At 46.4% G+C, this 23,311-nt stretch overlaps 1 protein-coding gene across 22 annotated transcripts in view; it reads right to left on the reverse strand.

Moving 5' to 3' along the window:
• The window catches only part of DDR1 (discoidin domain receptor tyrosine kinase 1), a 112,454-nt gene that overhangs the window by 16,548 nt on the left and 72,595 nt on the right, over positions 1-23,311 (reverse strand). For 2 of the 22 annotated variants that reach the window (XM_077998831.1, XM_077998808.1), the window contains exons 1-2: positions 605-666; positions 351-511 (exon numbers count right to left, since the gene is read on the reverse strand). The gene's annotated coding sequence lies outside the window, so the exon portion shown is untranslated. Of the gene's footprint in view, positions 1-350; positions 1,007-2,447; positions 2,678-4,884; positions 4,972-6,272; positions 6,368-9,225; positions 9,438-23,311 lie in introns of those variants that run through there. The other 20 variants (XR_013416060.1, XM_015135862.3, XM_015135863.3 and 17 more) reach the window with 17 other exon arrangements.

Here is a 23,311-nt window from a genome sequence, read left to right on the forward strand (position 1 = left end):
CCAGGGCAAAGTTGGGTGGTCGGGAGGAGGAAGAAGAGGAGCAGGAGAAGGATGGAGGCACAGTGAAAATCACACACAGTCAAAAGGAAGGGGACCAAGAGACCCAGGGAAGATGACACAGTGACAATGAGTAGGCAAAGCAACTGAGAGAGCTGCTGGGCAGAGGATGGAGCCGACAGAACTTGTGTGGGAGGTGCTTCTCCTGCTCCCCCCCTCAGCGCTACCTCAGCCCCTCACCTCTCTCCACACCCCCACACCTGCTCACCACCTAGACAATGTCACGGTCACAGGAAGGTCTCACTCCACTGCACATCTCCACCCCAGAAACCTCACAGTAGATAAAAACATACCCTGCTTGCAGTCCCAGACAACGATCCCAAGAAAGAAACACGAAGTCCCAACCAGACAAGTACACAAAAGCACTACCAGGAAGAAGCTGGCCCTTGGGAAAGGCCGAGGCACACATGGGCACTAGTTCAGAAGCCCAAGGACGTTCCAACGGCTGAGGGACCTGCTAACAGACAGCCTCAGGGTCACTCGGAGAGCAGCTTCTTCCCGCCTCCATGTCCCACCAAGCCCCCAGGGATTCCTCCGGAACACCTACCCCTCTGGAGACAGCAGCTGGGGAATCTAGGCCCAGGAGATACTGGACTGGGGGTGGGGCCAGCCTGGGGGTGGGGCCAAGGCTTCCCAAGTCACCTCACCTGGCAGCACGCAGCCCCTCCTTCCAGGAGTTGTGCTCTGGGAAAGCCCCGACAGGCCTGCCAGGCAAGCTACAGCCCGTCATACCCTGGTGGGACATTCCACACCGCAGACCCACGCTGACCCCAGCTAAGTGGCATGACAATGCCAGACAGAGGGGTCCACTGGGGAGAGCAGAAGGAGCTAGAGAGTCCTGAAACCTTTGTCCCTTCTCACTGCCTCAGGAGAAATTCCTAGTGGTGATGCCCACCTCGCCCCAGCTCCAGGCTGGAGGAGTGGGAGGGATGCAAGGCTGGGGCCCAGTGGAGTCAAGTGACAACGGAAGGGGAGCTGGAGCCAGCTGGAATGCGGGACTTGGGCTTTCCGGGGGCCTGAGAGGGAAATCCCAGCCATCCTGGAGCCCAGAGAGCAGCACCAAAGACCAAGGGGGCCTGATTACCCATCCGTGGTCCCCAGAGCCCATTCCACATCTCCTGCATCACTCCGAACCCCAGAGGCCCCCTGTGTCCCCCAGAACCCCAAAAGACCTTCTACCATCCCCTCCCATCCTGGGCTTCCCTCCCCTTCAAGCCAGTGGCAGCCTGCTGCCCAGGAAGGAGAGGACAGGAAACAGCTGAAAAAATGTGAGGAGAGGCACATAGGAGAGGGGAGAGGGCAGCTTCAGGCCTGCAGACCACCTGGCCACAGGAGGGAAGCCCAGCACGACCAGTGAACGAGAGGACGGACCAGATGGGCCCCCACACACACACTAGCTGCAGTGCCTTCTGAGAGCTGCAGTTGCCTCTCGGGGAGCAGGCTGGGTCAGCAGCTGGGGAGAGTGAGAAGTGACGGGTAGGGGGCAGGGTGAAGGAGTGGACAAGGTTTTGGGTGTGAGTCAGACCTGATGCCACTGAATACAAACTGGAAACTGAGGCCAGGGAGTGAAGGAGGAGATTGAGATGACATATCTCTGGGAGATGAAACCGCTCAGCTGTGGATGGGGAAGAAGGGGGCACGGGACCAGAAGAGGGAGAGGAGGCTGATGGTCAGATGGGGACAATGGTGAGGGAACTCCCAGAGAGACACGAGATGGACTGAGGTCAAGGCCGGGGAGACGGGAGAGAGGAAAAGGAGGATGAAGACAGGGCCCACACAGCAAAAGGTGGGAAGCCCCAGGCGCTCAGAGGAGGAGACTGAAGTTTGGGAAGAAAAGGTCTGAACTGGATGAAGGAACTGAAGTGGACGTGGTGGGGAAACAGTGTTGGGAACAAACTCCTAAGAGAGGAAGGCAGGGAACTGAGGAGGCCTGAGAGCTGGGCAGACAGACCAAGGGAACAAGAAACAAGGACAAGGGAAGAGAAGGGTCTGGAGTGAAACAGAGAGTGGAAGGAAAGAGCAGGGATACTGGGGCACAAAGTGTGAAGCTAAGGGACACAGGGAGATGAGAAGAATAAAAGGCTGAGAAGGGAAGAGGCACCTGCAGGACAGACGGGGACACAAGGCCCAAAGAGAGAATCGAACCTGTTTCTGGACAATGGTCCCCCATTGGGGGACACCCTAGCTCCTCAGCCCATTTGCCACACCATGGCCCCCAACTCTATTCCCTGTCCTTCCCCTCCTCCTTGCCAAGTTCTGGGCCGCTCCCCTCCTCCCACCGCACCTCCGGCCTCCAGCCAGGACCGCCTGGTCCCTGCCCACAAGGGGAGGGTCCAGCTCCAGCGCCCACTCCTGCCCTCCCAGTTCATTTCTGGCTTCCTCCCTCTCACCTCCAGCTCAGGATTCTCTTAGGTCCCAGTCACCCCAGTCTCAGGCCTTTGGGGTTTCAGGTCTGGGGCTGCCAACACCGCCTGGCTTTGTCCGAGCGTCCAGGGCCCTGGGCCCAGGAGGAGCAGCTGCCCGGGCCAGCTGCGGCTGGCTTCGATGTGACCATGGCAACCAAGTCCCGCTCCCCTCACCGAGCCTCTAGGCCCCTGCAGAGAGGGACGGAGCAGCCTGGCTGGGGAGAAAGGGAGGGGAGGCTGAGAACTGTGAAACAGAACCAAAGGGAGACCCCAGACAAAGAAACCCCAGACAAAGAGAGATGAAGAGAGGCAGAGGAAGCAGAAAGCGGTGTTGGGGGTGGTGGCCGGCAGCTCAGGCCCTCCAGAGGGGGAGAATCTAGGAGAGACAGAGAAAGAGGCAAAAGCAGGGGCTGACTTGAGGGGGAGAAGAGAGATTAGAATTGACTGGCAGAGGTCCTTTAGAGACTCCTTCTGGGCCCCTGAGAATTCACTTCCTTCCCGCAGGATTTTGCAACCTGGAGAGAACCAGAATCCCGGTTTCTTAGTTGGCTGCCTCAAAAATATTATATATGGCGAGAGCTTCCCTCCAATTACACCAATGGCCATAGGAAATATCTGAGAACAAAAGGCACTCTCAGTTTTCACAAACAGCCCCAATTTCAAAACCTAAACCATTACCTTTTAAATACCAATGGCAATGGAGCCAGTTGCGGTGGCTCACACCTGTAATCCCAGCGCTTTGGGAAGCCAAGGAGGGCGGATCGCTTGAGCCCAGAAGTTCAAGACCAGCTTGGGCAACATGGCACAACCCCATCTCTACAAAAAATTAGCTGGGTGTGGTGATGCGCACCAGTAGTCCCAGCCAAATCTGCCTTTCTGGCTTCACTCATGGGACGGACCCTTCTTCCGGGCGAGGCTGCATTTGGATGTAGCCATATTCATGCCTCCCTGTCTTTTGGCTCCTCCACTTCTCTGGTCAGGAATGGCCTTGCCTCATCTCTGCAAATCTTAGCACAACTTAAGGCCCAGTTCAAGCTCCAGCTCCTCCCTGAGGTCTTCCTGAGTCTTGCCTTATGTCCCACTCAGGAGGACCTGGCCTCCTCCTTCCCTGGGTTCCCACGACCCTTTCCAGCTCTGCCTATAGCACGGTGTTCTGTCTTCTGTGACTACATACATATATACGCCTAACACTCTCTAGACTGTAAAGGCCTGGAAGGTGGGGAGTGGGATCCATTACTGAATGCATCTTTCATAGCTCTCGCTATCAGAGCCCTGCCCTATACAAACTCTTTTTTTTTTTTTTTTTCTGAGACAGACTTTCACTCTTGTCTCCCAGGCTGGAGTGCAATGGCGCATTCTCGGCTCACTGCACCCTCCACCTCTCGGGTTCAAGCGATTCTCCTGCCTCAGCCTCCCAAGTATCATTGAGTAGTTTGGCTTATTCTGAAGGTGAGGAGAAAGAACCTTGGGGTTTTGAGTTGGGAAATGACATGTTTAGATTTGTGTTCTTTTAAAAGTGGTTTTTGGAATCTGCACGTGGGATGCGGAGTTCAGAGTAATGGCTGAGGGGAAGGAGGAGTTAATCCCGCTTTATCCTGCACATATCCCATGGTGCTCCCCTCAAGCCTCCAGCCAGGACAGCAGTGCACATTCTAGGTGTTTTTCGTTGTTTTGTTTTTTTGAGACAGAGTCTTGCTCTGTCGCCCAGGCTGTAGTGCAGTGGCTCACTGCAAACTCTGCCTCCCAGGTTCACGCCATTCTCCTGCCTCAGCCTCCTGAGTAGCTGGGACTACAGGCCCCCACCACCACGCCCGGCTAATTTTTTTTGTATTTTTAGTAGAGACAGGGTTTAACCTTGTTAGCCAGGATGGTCTCGATCTCCTGATCTTGGGATCCGCCCATCTCGGCCTCCCAAAGTGCTGAGATTGAGCCACCGCGCCCGGCCTATGCTAGGTGTTTTACTAGCATTTTCAACGGTCCTGTGTTTGCCTCCTCAGGGCCCTCTGACATGGGTGGGGCAGGGCTCTTCATAAAAAGAAAACCTTGTAATCCCAGCTACCCAGAAGCTGAGGGAGGAGAATGGCGTGAGCCCCAGAGTTCGAGGTAACAGTAACTATGATCACACCACTACACTCCAGCCTGGGTGACGGAGCAAGACTCTATCGCCAAAAAAAGAGTGAGAAAAAATAAAAAAGAAAACTAGGCCCAGAGGGACTCTGATTTACCTAAATTGCAATGGCAATTTAATTACCACTTAATGGCAAGTGGCTGCTTCCTACCCAGAACTTCCCCTAGATTCCTCCATCTCAGTCTTCCAAAAGGGAAAGGGGGATGTAGAATGGTTCCCTGGGCCTCTGGACTGGACCAACCACTAAGCTTGGTGAGTCCTGCCTCTCTGGAAGCCGCACCTTGGTAAACTTACCGGAGTATTCTTTAGGTGTTATGGTCCAGGCAGTGAACAGGAAGGCCACTTGGGGGCGCTTGCTGCACAGATGACCAACTCCAATTACTGGAAAATGGAAAGAAAGTGAAAGCGGCAGGGAAAGAGATTCAGGCTTGGGCAGGGAATGGCGAGAAGAACCCCAAAGCGGCAGACCCGAGAGAGGTCAGAAAGGCTGACTGGAAGCCGTGGGCAGCTGCGGGGCTACTTAGGGTACAATGACCTAATTTGTACGTATCAGATATGTTGTCATTTATAGGCAGAATGTTAGAATCTTCACAATTGTTGTTTGCTGAAAAGCCTGTGGAATTCTCAGCAGCCTATTAGGATCCCTGAGTCTTGCTGTGAGCCAGGCTCTGCCCTCAGCGCTTTCCAGAGTCATCTCGTTTCGCCCACACAGCAGTTCTGTGATGCGGCATTTTGAAACATGCCCACTTAGGGTAGAAACTGAGAATTAGAGAAGTTGCTCTCCATTCCCATCCCCCATACACACACAGTAAATGGCAGATCTGGAATTCAGATCTCAGTTGTTTGTTTATTTGTTTTATAGAGACAAGCTCTCACTCTGTCACCCAGGCTGGAATGCAGGGGTACCATTATAACTCAATGGAACCTCTCAAGCCATCCTCCCACCTCAGCCTCCCAAATAGCTGGGGCTCAGGCACCATCATGTCCTGTTATTTTGTATTTTTATTTTTTTGAGACAGTCTTGCCCTGTTGCCCAAGCTGGAGTGCAATGGCATGATCTCGACTCACTGCAACCTCTGCCTCCCATGTTCAAACGATTCTCCTGCCTCAGCCTTGAGAGTAGCTGGGATTATAGGCGCTCACCACCACACCCAGCTAATTTTTGTATTTTTAGTAGAGATGGGATTTCACCATGTTGACCAGGCTGATCCTGAACTCCTGACCTTGTGATCCACTCACCTTCGCCTCCCAAAGTGCTGGTATTACAGGCATGAGCCACCGTGCCCAGCCTTTTTTTTTTTTTTTTTTTTTTTGTAGAGAGTGGTAGAGATAGGGTCTCACCATGTTACCCAGGCTAATCTGAAACTCCTGGCCTCAAGCGATCCTTCTGCCACAACCTCCCAGTGTGGTGAGATTACAGGTGTGTGCCACAATGCTTGGCCCAAATCTGAGTCTTTTTGACTCCAGAGAGAAAGCTAGGCTGGAGGATCTCAACCACCATTGTTTTTCCAACTCTAGAGATCTATAATACATTCTTATCCTTTCTCTCTAGTCCTTGAACATCTTGAAACATTGTCTTTAACTCCTCTAACTTCTTTTATCTCCCAAGAACACTGGTGGCCCAAATTATTCTAGTTTGTGTACAAAAAATGTACAGAGATCCAAAAATGGTAAATGCTTACCTCAAGGTCACACTGGAAGTCAGAGTCAGTGCTAGGATAGTGTTTCTCAAACTGAGGTCTCTGGACTCCTGAAGACCCATGCATATCTGTGAAAACTATTAAGTTCCATGTCTTAACTTTCCTTGGTAGCATTTAAAAAGTGTTACAAGCATGTTTTGGGTCATTTGTAACTGATCCTAGCCCTGTTTGTGAGTGCCTGCATTTGCATTTACCTGTTTATATCTTTAATTGTCTTGGTCACATTTGTACCAAGCGAAGGCCAGGAAACAAGTTCTAACAAAGATATCTTAGTAATTTGAATAGACATGAGAAGGGGAAGAATTGAATCATCGCCAGGCACACAGTGGAATATTGTGCCAAGTGCGGAAGAACCTTCATCAGGCAGTACATGGTCTGTTGCCAGCAGTAACTTCATTTCAGAAAAATACTATTTATTACATTAAATTAATGTTAAACTTGCCTTTATACTTTTGTTTGTACCTATGGCTATTTTGCCTTGGTTTTATAACTGCTTAAATATTGAAGCATAAGGAATTCATACTTGTGTTTCCACATATTTAAATTATAAAAATAATTTAAGTCCATGAAAATTGTTTTCCTTCCAAAAGAGTCCATCCATACATTACTCAAGTTCTTGCTCTCACAGTAGGTATAAACTAAATGTGGGCCATCAAGAGTCTCCAAGGAAAACTTGCAGTGATGGAGTCCCTGTTAAAGGCCAAAAATCTCCCCCACCCTCAAGATCCAGTGCAAGTGAAGCAGCCAGTTGTCTGGGGTAAATATCCGGGGGTTTGCTGTACCATGCCAGGAAAATGTAGGACATGGACACACACGAGGAGTTTAAGAGGGAACGTTTAATAGGCAAAAGAAAGAGAAAGGAAAACAGCACTCTCTCTAGTGAGAGAGGGGACCTCCGAGAGAAAAAGACCAGCCAGAGGCAGATACGCCTCAAGTCCAGCTTGAGGAGACGGTGTCTGATTGACTTAGGACTCACAGATTGGTTTGATCAGCTGTTTGTTTACATAGCTGGGAAGGCTGGCCGCCCCACCCTAAGCTTATTATGCAAATGAACTCATATCATCCAGTGGTGATAAAGCCTCTGTCCCTCCACCTTACCCCCACGTATCAGTGGCAACCACATGGCTAGTGGTACCCCTCCCCCTCCTAGCCAGGATGATCAGCAGAGGCCTAGAGAGGAGCCCAAAAATTCACCTGCACCCAGCAAGACTGAGGTTTCCTACCCCCACCAATGGAAGCCAACTGAGGAACCTAAGCTTTCACCTCTCACTCAGCAGGAACCAGACAACACCCCCTAACACACACATACACACACACACACACGCACACTTCTGTTAGTGTAGTATCAGAGGAGGCTTGATAGAATAGAATATTTAAATAGGATCCAGAGGCTGGGTGCAGCAGCTCACACCTGTAATCCCAACACTCTGGGAGGCCAAGGTGGATGGATCACTTGGTCTCAAGAGTTTGGGAACAGCCTGGGCAACATGGTAAAACCCTGTCTCTACAAAAAATACAAAAATTAACAGGTGTGGTGGCACATGCCTGTAGTCCCAGCCACTTGGGGGGCTGAGGTGGGAGGATCACTTGAGCTAGGAGGCATAGATTTCAGTGAGCCAAGATTGCACTACTGCACTCCTCCAGCCAGGGTGACAGAGTGAGACCCTGTCTCAAAATAAATTAATAAATAGGATCCAGAGTTTCGTAACGTAATATCCAAACGTCCAGGATGCAATTGAAAATCACTTGCCATACCAAGAACCAGGAAAATCTCAACCAGAATAAGAAAAGACAATCAACAGATGTCAATATCAGGATAACACAGATGTTGGAATTATCTGACAAGGAAGCAGCCATCATAAAATGTTTCAACAAGTCATTGTAAATATGATTGAAACAAAAGAAAAAAAGGGAGAAATTTCAGAAAAGAAATAGAAGATATAAAGAAGAACCAAACGGAAATTTTAGAACTGAAAAAAACGCCATAATAAAAATTTGAAAATCACTGAATGGGCACAACAGCAGAATGGAGAGGACAGAGAAAAGGCTCATTAAACTTGAAGATAGAACAACAGAATTCATCCAATCTGAAAAACAGAGAAAAAATAGATAGGAAAAAAATGAACATAACTTCAGACCATAATTAACATAACTACATGACCGTAACAAAAGATCTAGCATTCATGTTATTGGGGTCCCAGAAGGAGAGGAGAAACAGGATGGAGCTGAAAAAGAATTGAAAGGAATAGTGGCTAAAAATTTTCCTAAATTTATGGGGGAATAAACATAAACTTACAGATTCAAGATGCTAAGCAAATCTCAAACAGAATAAACCTGAAGAAATCCACGCAAAGACACATCATAATTAAACTTCTGGAAACTAAAAAATCTTCAAGCCAATCAGAAATGACACAGTATTTGTAGGGGAAAAACAATCCAAATGACATAAGATTGCTCTTCAGAAACCATGAAAACCAAAAGGAAATGACATGTGTTTCAAGTGCTGAAGGAAAATAACTGTCAGCCCAGTATCCTATAGCCATCAAAAATACCCTTTATGAATGAAGGGGAAATCAAGACATTCTTAGAAGAAGGAAAATGAAAAGAATTTGTCACCAGCAGACCTACCCTAAAAGAATGGCTAAAATAAATTAGCTAAAATAAATTATTTTTCTTTCTTTCTTTGTGTGTGTGTGTGTGTGTGTGTGTGTGTGTAGAAACAGGATCTCACCATGCAGTCCAGGCTACCCTCAAACTCCTGGCCTCAGGTGATCCTCCTGTCTCAGCCTCTCGAAGTGCTGGGACTGCAGGTGTAAGCCACCACACCTAGCCTAAAAGAAACTCTTGAGACAAATAGGAGATGATAAAGAAGAAATCTTAGAGCATCAGGAAGAAAGAAAGAACAATAGAAAGTGCAAAAATATGGGAAGATTACATAATCTCACTCCTTGGCATCAGGTTTGGCCATGTGACCTTTTGTGGCCAATCAAATGCGAGCAGAAGCAACATATATCACTTCCAGGAAGTAGCTTCAAAGGCCAGTGTGTGGTTCTCCATGACTCTTTCTCCTCTCATGACACCTGTCACTGCTCCAGCTCTGCCATCTGGGTCCTGGTGTGAGATGACATGGACAGGGCCATAGCCAGCCTGCAATGAATACAAATAGCATGAGCAAAAATAAATCTTGGATGTTGTAAACATCTTAAGATTTTTGACCAGGCATGGTGGCTCAAGCCTGTAATCCCAGTACTCTGGAAGTCTGAGGCAGGCAGATCACTTGAGGTCAGGGGTTCAAGACTAGCCTGACCAATATGGTGAAACCCCATCTCTACTAAAAATACAAAAATTAGCTGGGGGTGGTGGCAGGTGCCTGTAATCCCAGCTACTCAGGAGGCTGAGGCAGGAGAATTGCTTGAACCCAGGAGGTGGAGGTTGCAGTGAGCTGAGATTGTGCCACTGCACTTCATTCTGGGAAACAGAGTGAGACTCTGTCTCAAAAAAAAAAAAGAAAAAAAAATTAAAGATTTAACCATAGCAAAACTTGACTTTTTTTTTTTTTTTTTTGATAGAGTCTTGCTCTGTTGCCAGGCAGGAGTGCTGTGGCACGATCTCAGCTCACTGAAATATCAGCCCCCAATATTTCAACGTAGGTTATTTTCTATTTTCCCTAAGTGTCAGCCAGTCTGAGAAATAAAGAGAAAGAGTACAAAGAGAGAAATTTTACAGCTGGGCCTCTGGGGGGTGACATCACATATTGGTAGGACCGTGATGACAACCCTGAGCCGCAAAACCAAGTTTTTATTAGGGATTTTAAAAGGGGAGGAGATGTACAAACAGGGAGTAAGTCACAAGGATCACATGCTTCAAAGGGCAATAAAGATCACAAGGTGAGGGCAAAATTAGAATTACTGATGAGGGTCTATGTCCTGTTGTGCACGTATTGTTTTGATAAACATCTTAACAGGAAACAGGATTCGAGAGCAGAGAACTGTTCTGACTAGAATTTGTCAGGCTGGAATTTCTCAATCGTAATAAGCCTGAGGGTACTGCAGGAGACCAGGGCTTATTTCAGTCCTTGTCTCAACTGCATAAGACAGACACTCCCTGAGCAGCGGTCTATAGACCTCCCCCCCAGAATGCATTCCTTCCCCAGGGTTATTCCTTGCTGGGAAAAGAATTCAGCGATATTTCTCCTCGCACATCTGTCTATAGGCTTTCTGCAAGAAGAAAAATATGGCTCTATTCTGTCTGACCCTGCAGGCAGTCAGACCTTATGGTTATGTTTCCTTGTTTCCTGAAAATCACTGTTATTTTGTTTTTTTTCAGGGTACACTGATTTCATATTGTTCAAACACACATGCTTTACAATCAGATTTCATATTGTTCAAACACAAATGTTCTACAACCAATTTGTACAATAGTGATCCTGAGGTGACATACATTCTTAGCTTATGAAGATAACAGGATTAAGAGATTAAAGTAAAGACAGGCATAAGAACTTATAAGAGTATTATTAGGGAAGTGATAAATGTCCATGAAATCTTCACAATTTATGGTCAGAGATTGCAGTAAAGACAGGCATAAGAAATTATAAAAGTATTAATTTTGGGAACTGATAAATGTCCATTAAATCTTCACAACTTATGTTGTTCTGCCTCGGCTCCAGCAGTCCCTCTGTTCAGGGTCCCTGACTTCCCGCAACAACAAATTAATGATATTTTTGTATCAAAGACTAACTGAACCCTACATTGTTCCCTGTTACCAATTGACATAAATAAATACATTTGTAATGAGCCTGAAGAATGGTTCTATGGAGTTGCTCGTGTGAGAAGCAGCTGGATGGCAAATTAGTTATTGTAATTTGAAGTGCTCACAGTTATAACTTCCTATATAAGGTTCCTACTTGCAATTACTGTTTGTTTTCTATATTCACAGTATGTTAAAAGGCATGGAGTATCTTTCCAAGCCTCACATTGTACATCATTTTAATTTGCTCTGGTGTAAAACTGCTAATTTCTTTGAGGTGATACCACAGAACCACTAAATTAGATATGCTGTATGCCACATAGCATATATTTTAAGTCATTTTTTAATTAAAAAAAAAAAACCTTAAAATTTGGTGAAAATCCATTGCGTTTGTTACCTATTGCTGCATAATGAATTTCCCCAAAAGTAAGTAGCTTCAAACAATAAGAAGCATTTATTTTCTGTCTCTCTTAAACACACACACACACATACACACAGAGTATTAATTTGTTATTGTTGAAGTTTTAAAAAGTTATTTGTATGTCAAAAACAAACCCCAACCTCCTCTCCTTGCCACCCAAACCAAAGAAGGCCAGCTCTATAACATAAAAGTGCGAGGTGAAGAAGCAAGCGATGATGGAGAAGCTGCATCAAGTTATCTGGAAGATCTAGTCAAGATAATTGGTGAAGGTGACTACACTAAACAACAGATTTTCCATGTAGACAAAATAGCTTTATGTTGGAAGAAGAGGCCATCTAGGACTTTCATAGCTACGGAGGAAAAGTCAATGCCTGGCTTCAAAGCTTCAAAGGACAGTCTGACTCTCTTGTTAGAGGCTAATATAGCTGATGACTTTAAGTTGAAGCTAATGCTCATTTACCACTCTGAAAATCCTCTGGCTCTTAAGAATTATACTAAATCTACTCTGCCTGTGTTCTATAACTGGAACAACAAAGCTTGGATGACAGCATATCTGTTTACAGCATGGTTTGTTGAATATTTTAAGCCCACTGTTGAGAGACCCACTGCTCAGGAAAAAAAAAAAAGAAGAAGGTTTCTTTCAAAATATTACTGCTCATTGACAATGTAGTTGGCCACCCAAGAGCTCTGATGGAGAGGTACAAGGAGATAAATGTTGTTTTCATGCTTGCTAACACAGTGTCCATTCTGCAGCACATAGATCAAGGAGTGATTTCAACTTTCAAGTCTTATTACTTAAGAAATAAATTTTGTAATGTTATAGCTGCAATGGATAGTGATTTCTCTGACATATCTGGGCAAAATACATTGAAAATCTTTTGGAAAGCATTCATCATTCTAGATCCCATTAAGAACACTTGTGGGCTGAGTGCAGTGGCTCACGCCTGCAATCCCAGCACTTTGGGAGGCCAATGTGGGTGGATCACCTGAGGTTAGGAGTTCCATACCAGCCTGGCCAACATGGTGAAACCCCATCTCTACTACAAATACAAAATTAGCTGGGCGTGGTGGCACACTCCTGTAATCCTAGCACTTTGAGAGGCCGAGGCAGGCAGATTACCTGAGGTCAGGAGTTTGAAACCAGCCTGGCCAACATGGTGAAACCCCATTTCTACTAAAAATACAAAAATTAGCTAGGCGTGGTGGTAGATTCCTGTAATCCCAGCTACTTGGGAGGCTGAGGCAGGAGAATTGCTTGAATCCAGGAGGCAGAGGTTGCAGTGAGCTGAAATCGTACCACTGCACTCCAGCATGGGCGACAAGAGCAAGACTCCGTCTCAAAAATAAAAGAGAGATAGAGAAAAAAGAAAGAACACTTGTGATTCATGGGAGGAGGTCAAAATATTGACATTTACAAAAGTTTGGAAGAAGTTGGTTCCAAACCTCATGAATGACTTTGAGGGGTTCCTGACTTCAGTAATTGCAGATGTGGTAGAAAAAGTCAGAGAAGTAGAAGTGGAGCCTGAAGATGTGACTGAATTGCCATAATCTCATGATAAAATTTGAATAGATGAGGAATTGCTTCTTGTGGATGAGCAAAGAAAGTGATTTCTTGAGATGGAATCTACTCCTGTTGAAGATGCTATGAACATTGTTGACAACAAAGGACTTAGAATATTACATAAGCTTAGTTAATAAAGAAGCAGCAGGGTCTGAGAGAATTGACTCCAATTTCAAAAGAAGTTTTACTGTGGATAACATGCTATCAAACAGCATCACATGCTACAGAGAAATCTCTCGCAAAAGGAAGAGTCAATCTATGTGGCAAACTTCGTTGTTGTCTTAATTTAAGAAATTGCCACAGCCACTTAAGCTTCAACAGCCCCCACTCTCATCAGACAGCAACCATCCACATCAGGGCAAAACCCTCCACCCGCAAAAGGATTATAACTCTCCTAAGGCTCAGATGATCCTTAGCATTTTTTAGCAATAAAGTATTTTAAAATTAAGGTATGTACTTCTTTAAGACATAATGCTATTGCTATTGCACATGTAATAGACCATAGTATAGTGTAAACATAACTTTTATGTGCACTGGGAAAACAAAAACTTTGTGACTTACTTTACTGAGATGTTCCCTTTATTGTGATGAACTGGAACTGAGCCTGTAATATCTCCAAGGTATGCCTGTATCTGAGAAAGCAGCACTGAAATGGCAGATAAATAAAATTCATGAAAGCTTTGCCAGTAAGGAAGTAGAGGATGGCTGTTTTGTGGACACTAAAAGCATCTCCTGCAAAAACTTTTCATGAAATCAGACAGGCTTGCTTTCTTGTTTTTTTTTTTCCAAGACAGGGTATCACTCTGACACTAAGGCTGGAGTGCAGTGGTGTGATCTCAGCTCACTGCAGCCTCTACCTCCTGGGCTCAAGATATCCCCTCACCTCAGCCTCCTCAGTAGCTGGGACTATAGGCATGCACCACAACGCCTGGCTAATTTGTTTATTTGTTTTTATTTTTTATTATTTATTTATTTATTTGTTTTTTGCAGAGACAGTGGTCTCTCTTTGTTGCCCTGGCTGGTCTTGAACTCCTAGGCGCAAGCAATCTTCCCAAATAGACCTCCTAGAGTGCTGTGATTACAGGTGTGAGCCACTGAATCCAGCCAGACAGGCTTCCTTCAGCAACTTGTCTGCCATGCAAAGAGATTTGGGTCATAAGATTCAGTAGTTTCTGGGAAGCCTTTAAAAAAAAACTGAACCTGGCCATGATCAGATTTGCATAGTATTATAAAGGATGATATGAAGGGTGATACAGTTTGAATCCATGTCCCTGCCCAAATCTCATATTGAAATGTAATCACCAATGTTGGAGGTGGGGTCTTGTGGGAGGTGATTGGACCATGGGGGCAGATTTCTCATAAATGGTCTAGTACCATCCCCTTTAGTACTGTACTCACCATAGTGAGTGAGTTCCCATGATGTCTGGTCATTTAAAAAGGTGTAGCACCTTTACCATCCTGCTCTCTCACTCCTGCTCCCGCCATGTGAGATGCCTGCTCCCCCTTCACCTTCCACCATGATTGAAAGCTTCCTGGGGCTCCCCAGAAACAGATGCTGCTATGCTTGCTGTACAGCCTGCAGAACTGTGAGCCAATTAAGCCTCTTTTCTCATAAATTACCCAGTCTCAAGTATTTCTTTATAGCAATGCAAGAATGGCCTAATACAAAGGGAAAGCAAGATTAGGGGAAGGGATGCCAGTAACAAGGCTATTTATTATGTGCTTCTAATTCTAAATCATATACATACTGAGCAACAAGAAATTGCAGATGGATGGATTACCATCATGCCTGTTGCATCATAGAAGCAGCAAAACTGCCCCCCTTAGAGATCTTCCACCGTGAACTTCACAGCCATTCAGCTATGGGTAAAGCTAACCTAAGCACAAATAGCAGATTTTTAGCGCCTGACTGGGATCCAGAGCCACTTGGTTGGCGGGGAGAGTAGGGGATGGAGATTGTGAAGGTTCAGAGGTCAGGGTTGGAGGGGGCTGGCAATGGGTTAATCAAAGAGGCTCTCACACAAATATCCTATTCAAGGCACCAAAAGTGACAACCTGAGACTTCTATTAGCCTGATTTTGTTGATGAAACATTCACCTTGGGGGGAGGAGAGAGGAACCCTCCAATGAAACCAGAGGCAAACCAGTGAAACTTCATAATGACCTGCCCCACCTGAGGATGATGGTGATATGCTGACATCATCCTCTGTACTGCCCAAGTCCTGCTGCTCATCAGAGACACAATCTGCACCACCACACAACCACGTGATCATCAACTGAGACCTGAAGTTCACATCATGTCTCTGGACCTTGAGAGCTTGTTTGGAGATTCTAGCAGGGGAGCGCAGCTACTCGTATACCCTTGACCGAAGATATCCTCCTCTATTGGGGATGGTCATCCTCTTCAACTGAGCGTACAGCTTTGGGAGGGATGCACATGCAGGGGTAAGGGAGGAAGGGGACACCGCCTAGCCAGCCAGATGAGCCAAATCAACCATGGCAATCACTGGGGTGACAGATGTCACAGCCAGATCACCCTCACATCCAATGTCTCTGAAAAATAGCATTCAACTTTCTCCACTTGAGAAGCCACCTGACTACTTGCCCACTGCCCACACTAGGGGCCAGATATGGTACATTAGCCACCTTCTGAGAGGCATTCTCCAGGCTGAGCAGGAAGATCCCCTTGACTGGGGAGTTGGGAAGGGGCAGGGATGTACTTTTCTGCAGAGATCTAATTTCTCCACAGTGGGATTTAAATCATTAAACTGACTTTATAACATCAGTTCTAGAGCATCCTACTTGCAAATGGAGTGAAATTATCCAAATTATAAAGGAATCTCTCACTTGATAAAAGAAACACATGGTCTCAAGTAGCATCTTAATGTTTCATAGCATGTGTTTTCAGATCAATAGACACTTAGCAGAGGAAGGGTGTACTAGTACTGCTAACGGGGTATATTAGCACTGCTATAAAGAACTACCTGAGACTGGGTAATTTATGAATAAAAGAAGTTTAATTGGCTCACAGTTCCACAGGCTGTACAAGAATCATGCTTGGGGAGCCCTCAGGAAACTTACAATCAGGACAGAAGGGCAAGGGGAAGCAAGCATCTTCTTCACATGGTGGAGTGGGAGAGAGGAAAAGTCAAGGGGGAGGTACCACACACTTTGTTTTTTTTGCTTGTTTGTTTGGTTTGATTTGGTTCTTTTTTTGAGACAGAGTTTTGCTCTTGTTGTCCAGGTTGGAGTGCAATGGTGCAACCTTGGTTCACCGCAACCTCCATCTCCCAGGTTCAAGTGATTCTCCTGCCTCAGCCTCTCAAGTAGCTGGGATTATAGACATGAGCCATCATGCCAGCTGATTTTGTATTTAGTAGAGACAGAGTTTCTCCATGTTGGTCAGGTTTGTCTCTAACTCCCGACCTCAGGTGATCCACCCACCCCAGCCTCCCAAAGTACTGGGATTACAGGTGTGAGCCACCGCACCCAGCTGTACTACACACTTTCAAACAACCAGATCTCATGGGAACTCACTCACTATCACGAGAACAGCAAGGGGGAAATCTGCCCCCATGATCCAATCACCTCCCACCAGGCCTCTCCTCCAACACACCAACACTGGGAATTACAGTTCGACTTGAGATTTGGATGGAGCCCATATCAGAGGGATTGAAAGGTTCTGTGTTCCAAGTCACAGACCAACAAGAAAGCAAGCAAATAAAAAAGGAAGCCTGAAATTCTAATAGTAAGATAAATTATTAGGCCGGTTCATGCCGTATAATCCCAGCACTTTGGGAGGCCGAGGCAGGCGGATCACAAGGTCAGTAGTTCAAGACCAGCCTGACCAACATGGTGAAACCCCATCTCTACTAAAAATACAAAAATTAGCCGGGCATGGTGGCGCACGCCTATAATCCCAGCTACTCAGGAGGCTGAGGCAGGAGAATCACTAGAACCTGGGAGGCAGAGGTTGCAGTGAGCTGAGATCACACCACTGTACTCTAACCTGGGTGACAAAGCAAGACTCCATTTTAAAAAAAAAGAGAGAGAGAGAGAGAGAGAAGTGATTTATGTATTTGGTTTTTCCGGGACAGGAAGCTAAAATTCCAGGCTGGTGTTTAACCCCAGATGACTGTCAGGCTCCACTGAAGCCTCTGCTGTGTTTCTCTGGGCAACTGGCTCCTCACATTGATCTGCGGGTGTGTCTGTAACCCCAGGCCACAGAGCTGGGAGTATGCAGGGGGAGGACTGAGGTTAGGACAAGAGGCAGGTGAGGGTTCAGCAGTACTGTTTGTTCATGGGGTGTTCCTCATGAGATCCTGTAGCCTCACATGGGCAAGAAAAGAACACATCTTCTTTATGTGCCAGCTGGGAGCTGAGGAAACTGGTCACACTGACAGAAAACCCAAGGAACGTTAGTAGTCATGGTTTTCAAGGCCAAAATCTAAACAGTGTTTGGGGAGGAGCTAGTCCCTCCCACCATGCACAGAGGTATTTATGTGGTGTCACTAGGCCAACAAAGAATGTCTCTCCGAGATCTCAGCTCCTCCTCACGCATCCCCAACCCTCAACTTTCCTCTTCCCTCTCCATGAATCCACCTCCTTTTTACCTTAAAGTTCCCTACCTTCCCCAGTCCTTGCACTGAGCTGCCCCCACTCTCCCCCAAGATTAGCAAGTCCCTGGCCCCCTTTTATATTTTTGTGCTTGCAGCCAGTCAACTCTTAGACAAACAGACCCCGACAGCCTGCTTTACCAGGCAGAGTGCTACACCTCCTGGCTCCCCTGCTACCAGCTGCCAGGACCTAGTGCAAGAGGTTATCACCACTTTGGCCAGCCTCACTAACCTATTCTTTTCTCTTTTTTTCTTCTTTTTCTTTTTTTTAATGAGAGAGAAAAAGAGGGCCTCGCTCTGTTGCCTAGGCTGGAGTGCAGTGGCACAATCATGGGTCACTGTAGCCTTGAACTCCTGGACCCAAGTGATCTTTCCAACTCAGCCTCTGGAACAGTTAGGACTATAGGAACATGACACCATGCCTGGCTAACTTGGTTTTTTATTTGTTTTTAGAGAGGAAGTCTCGCTATGTTGCCCAAGCAAGTCTCCGACTTCTGGCCTCAAGTGATACTCCTCTCTTGGTCTCCCAAAGTGCTGGGATTATAGACTGATATGGTTTGGCTGTGTCCCCACCCAAATCTCATCTTGAATTGTAGTTCCCGTAATTTTCATGTGTTGTGGGAGGGACGTGGTGGGAGATCACTGAATCATGGGGGCAGTTTCCCCTATACTGTTTTCACAGTAATGAATAAGTCTCATGAGATCTGATGGTTTTATAAGGGGAAACCCCTTTCACTTGGTATCTCATTCTCTTCTTGTCTGCCACCCTGTAAGACGTGCCTTTTGCCTTCAATTGTGATTGTGAGGCCTCCCCAGCCACGTGGAACTGTGAGTCCATTAAAACTCTTTTTCTTTATAAATTACCCAGTCTCGAGTATGTCTTTATCAGCAGCATGAAAAGGGACTAATACAGTAAGTTGGTACTGGAGTGGGCTGCTGCTGTGAAGTAACCCAAAAATGTGGAAGCAACTTTGGAACTGGGTAACAGGTAGAGATTGGAACAGTTTGAAGGGCTCAGAAGACAGGAAAGTGTGGGAAAATATGGAACTTCCTAGAGACTTGTTGAATTGCTTTGACCAAACTGCTGATAATGATATGGACAATTAAATCCAGGCTGAGGTGGTCTCAAATGGAGATGAGGAATTTATTGGGAACTGGAGTAAAGGTGACTCTTGCTATGTTTTACCACAAAGACTGGTGTCATGTCATTTTGCCCCTGACCTAGATATTTGCAGAACATTGAACTTGAGGTAGATGATTTAGGGTATCTGGCAGAAGAAATTTCTAAGCAGCAAAGCATTCAAGAGGTGATGTAGATGCTGTTAAAAGCATTCAGTTTTAAAACAGAAACAGCGCATAAAAGTTCAGAAAATTTTGCAGCCTGACGATGTGATAGAAAATAAAAACCCGTTTCTTTCTTTTTTTTTTTTTTTTTTGAGATGGAATCTAGCTCTGTCACCCAGGCTGTAGTGCAGTGGCATGACCTTGGCTCACTACAACCTCTGCCTCCCAGATTCAAGCAATTCTTCTGTCTCAGTCTCCCAAGTAACTGGAATTACAGGTGCATGCCACCATGCCCAGCTAATTTTGTATTTTTAGTAGAGATGGGGTTTCACCATGTTGGCTGGCCAGGCTGGTCTTGAACTCCTGACCTCAAGTGATCCACCACCTCAGCCTCCCAAAGTGCTGGGATTACAGGCATGAGCCCCCATGCCCGGCCAAAAAAAACATTTTCTGAGGAGAAATCCAAGCCAGCTGAAGAAATTTGCATAAGTAATGAGGAGTCAAATGTTAATCACCAAGACAATGGGGAAAATGTGTCCAGGTCATGTCAGAGATCTTTGTGGCAGCCCCTCCCATCACAGACCTGGAGCCTAGGAAGAAAACCTGGTTTCGTGGGCCAGGCCTAGGGCCCCCCTGCTGTGTGCAACCTGGGGACTTGTTGCCTGCATCCCAGCCATGGCTAAAAGGGGCCAAAGTACAGCTCAAGTCATGGCTTCAGAGGGTGCAAGCCCCAAGCCTTGGCAGCTTCCACATGGTATTGAGTCTGTGGGTGCACAGAAGTCAAGAATTCAAATTTGGGAACCTCCACCTAGATTTCACCTGGATGTCCAGGCAGAAGTTTGCTGCAGGGGTGGAGCTGTCATGGAAGACCTCTGCTAGGGCAGTGTGGAAGGAAAATGGGAAGTTGAAGCTTCCATGCAGAGCCCCCATTGGGGCACTGCCTGGTGGAGCTGTGAGAAGAGGGCCACCATCCTCCAGATCTCAGAATGGTACATCCACTGACAGCTTGCACTTTATGCCTGGAAAAGCAACAGACACTCAACACCAGCCCATGAAAGCAGCCAGGAGAGGGGCTGTACCCTGCAAAGCCACACGGGTAGAGCTGCCCAAGGCCATGGGAGCCTTGTATCAGTGTTACCTGGATGTGAGACACGGAGTCAATGGAGATCATTTTGGAGCTTTAAGATTTGACTGCCCCACTGGATTTTGGACTTGCATGGGGACTGTAGCCCCTTTGTTTTGGCCAATTTCTCCCATTTGGAATAGCTGTATTTACCCAATGCCTGTACCCCCGTTGTATCTAGGAAGTAACTAACTTGCTTTTGATTTTGTAGTCTCATAGTTGGAAGGGACTTGCCTTGTCTCAGATGAGACTTTGGACTGTGGACTTTTGAGTTAATGCTGAAATGAGTTAAGACTTTGGGGGACTGTTGGGAAGGCATGACTGGTTTTGAAATGTGAGGACATGAGATTTGGGAGAGGCTAGGGGCAGAATGATATGGTTGGGCTGTGTCCTCACCCAAATCTTATCTTGAATTGTAGTTCCCATAATTCCCATGTGTTGTGGGAGGGACTCAGTGGGAGATAATTGAATCACAGGGGTGGTTTCCCCCATATTGTTTTTGTGATAGTGAATAAGTCTCACAAGATCTGATGGGTTTATAAGGCAAAACCCCTTTCACTTGGTCTCTCATTATCTTCTTGTCTGCCACCATGTAAGACATTCTTTTTGCCTTCTGCCAGGCTTGTGAGGCCCCCCCAGCCACATGGAACTGTGAGTCCATTAAACGCCTTTTTCTTTATAAATTACCCAGTATCAGGCATGTCTTTATCAGCAGTATGAAAACAGACTAATATATAGGCCTTCACTATCCTCTTTTTTTCTCTTTCTTTCCTTTTTTTTTTTTTTTTTGAGACAAGAGTCTTGCTTTGTTACCTAGGCTAGAGTGCAGTGGCACAATCTCTTCTCACTGCCACCTCCGCCTCCTGGGTTCAAGTGAGTCTCCTGCCTCAGCCTCCCGAGTAGCTGGCACTACAGGTGTGTGCCACCACATCCGGCTCATTTTTGTATTTTTAGTAAAGATGGGGTTTCACCACATTGGCCAGGCTGGTCTCGAACTCCTGACCTCAGATGATCTGCCCACCTCAGCCTCCCAAAGTGATGGGATTGTAGGTGTGAGCCAGCATGCCTGGCCACATCATCCATTTTTGCTACCGGAATTTTTGCCATCACCCCTGCCATTTGAGGGCAGAAAAAAAGGTTGCTCACATCATTTGATTCAGATCATGTTGGCCAAAAGCTAGTCCCACAGCATGGGATACTGGGAAATGTAGTCTTGATTCAGGGTGGCCACAAGTCCAGCAAAAATTTGGGAGTCTCATTAATAAGGAAGAAGAGGAGAATGGATATTTGGGGATAATAGCAGTTTCTGCCACAAAGCACAAAGTGGGAAATGAGAGATCACCACACACCTCCATTCTCACCAAGAGCAGCTGGCCTGTAAATGGCACAAAGTAGGTGAAGATGACTCAGATTTTATTTATTTATTTATTTTTATTTTATTGTTTTGAGACTGGGTCTTGCTCTGTCTCCCAAGCTGGGGTGCAGTGGTATGATCACGACTCACTGCAGCCTTGACTTCTTGGGCTCCAGTGATCTTCCCACCTCAGCCTCCCAGTAGCTAGGACTACAGGCATGTGCCACTCTGCCTGGCTAATTTTTGTATTTTTGGTAGAGACAGGGTTTCACCATGTTGCCCAAGCTGGTCTCGAACTCCTGAGCTCAAGCAATCCATCCACTTTGGCTTCCCAAAGTGCTAGGATTATAGGCATAAGCCACATGCTCGGCCAGAAGCTTCAAATTTACATAAAGTCTGAAGTTTGGAATCCATAGTGTAGAATGGGAAAGGAAGAAAAGCTCTTTAAAAGATACAATCAGTGTTTTCTTTGGTTGTTAGAGTGTTGAAACAAATCAGACACTTTAGCACAGTAAGAGTTAACTTCCCTCACTGGGCCCCAGCAGGCAGTCCAGTAGCAGTGGGGTTGCAGTGGGGTCGGTTGACAGGGTCTGTTTGCCTGAGAGTTGACAAGCTGCACGCACAAAACTCATCCAAGCAGAAGAAGCATCCAGGCATGATAAACTTGAACCAATAACAAAGTCTTGGACATTAAATCATAACTGCTTTTTTGTTTGTGTTTGTGTATGTGTATGCGCTTTTTGATCTTGCACCAGACCGTAAACTCCATGGGCACAGAAACCGCATTTATCTTGTTTATCATGTTCATCATGTGGCTAGCATGAATAAGGAATTCAGGAAATAGGTGTTGAATAAAAGAGTAAGTGAATGTTGTTTGTCACCACATTTAGTCCAGTGCTGCATCCATCCGAAGCAAAAAGAAAAGCTGAAAGTTAACCTAGAAGCTGTGGTTCTACAAGCCCTGCACGATGCCGGAGTGCACAGGCATTGCTTAGGTGGCCCCTTAATGAAGTGCAACACAAAAGAGAGGGAAAGGCATTTCCCCACTGGACATAGACACTGCTCTGCCCAGTGCAGAACTGATGCCTGAAGAGCTTTAATTCCCTGGGGGAATGCTCAGCAGGAGATGGAGAGAGAGTTGCTGTCAGCCTGGGTGCCTGGATTTAGGAGCACAAGTGAGATTTCCCTCAGGCCCCCAGAAATACTTGGGCAGAGAAAGAGGCACTGAAATGTTGTTATTACCTTAAGGTGGCCCCATTTGCACATTCCCATAGGTTAGTGAGACCCAGGGATGCTCAGGTTCCTTTTTTGGAACCCAATGTTGAAATACTATGAATTCCGCATCACAGACTAATTACTACTACTGGGATGAGAGCCCCTGGCCTTTTGGGGATGGTGGCAGTGGCATTGGTGGAGTCCAGCTGCCTATGGCCTCAGGTTGAGGTGGGCTGAAAGTTCAAACAGAAAGAGAATGTGAAGGCAGCTTCACTAGAGATTCCGGGGATGTTAATTCCTCTGCAGCCATAGAAGAGATGAGCCACATAATGGAGGCAGAGCGGGCTGGGATCCGGCAAACAGTGGCTCTTACTCAAAACAGTGAGCTTCTAAAAGGTTGAATCTCCTCCTAAATGGAAGAGAGGGCGAAAAAATGAGACGGGCCAGAGTCCTTAGGTAGCAGAGCACCTCTCCAATCCCCAGCCTGGAAGTGTCCCCGTAAAGCGGGGGCCATTGAGTGGAACAGTAAAGGGGAAGCTCTTCAATTACTTGAGGAAATCGAATTCAGTGAGGGTATTTCTTCAAGCCCCGGGGAAGGGCCTTCAGTGGTACCCGTCAGGGAGCTGAATATATGTTCCTGCAATTTGGCGGACAGGGTGAGCTGCTAGCTGGTTCATTTCTGGAAATGGAAAAACACACACA

This window comes from Macaca mulatta, chromosome 4 (genome assembly GCF_049350105.2).
Source record: "Macaca mulatta isolate MMU2019108-1 chromosome 4, T2T-MMU8v2.0, whole genome shotgun sequence".
In the NCBI taxonomy this organism is placed as follows: Eukaryota; Metazoa; Chordata; class Mammalia; order Primates; family Cercopithecidae; genus Macaca; species Macaca mulatta.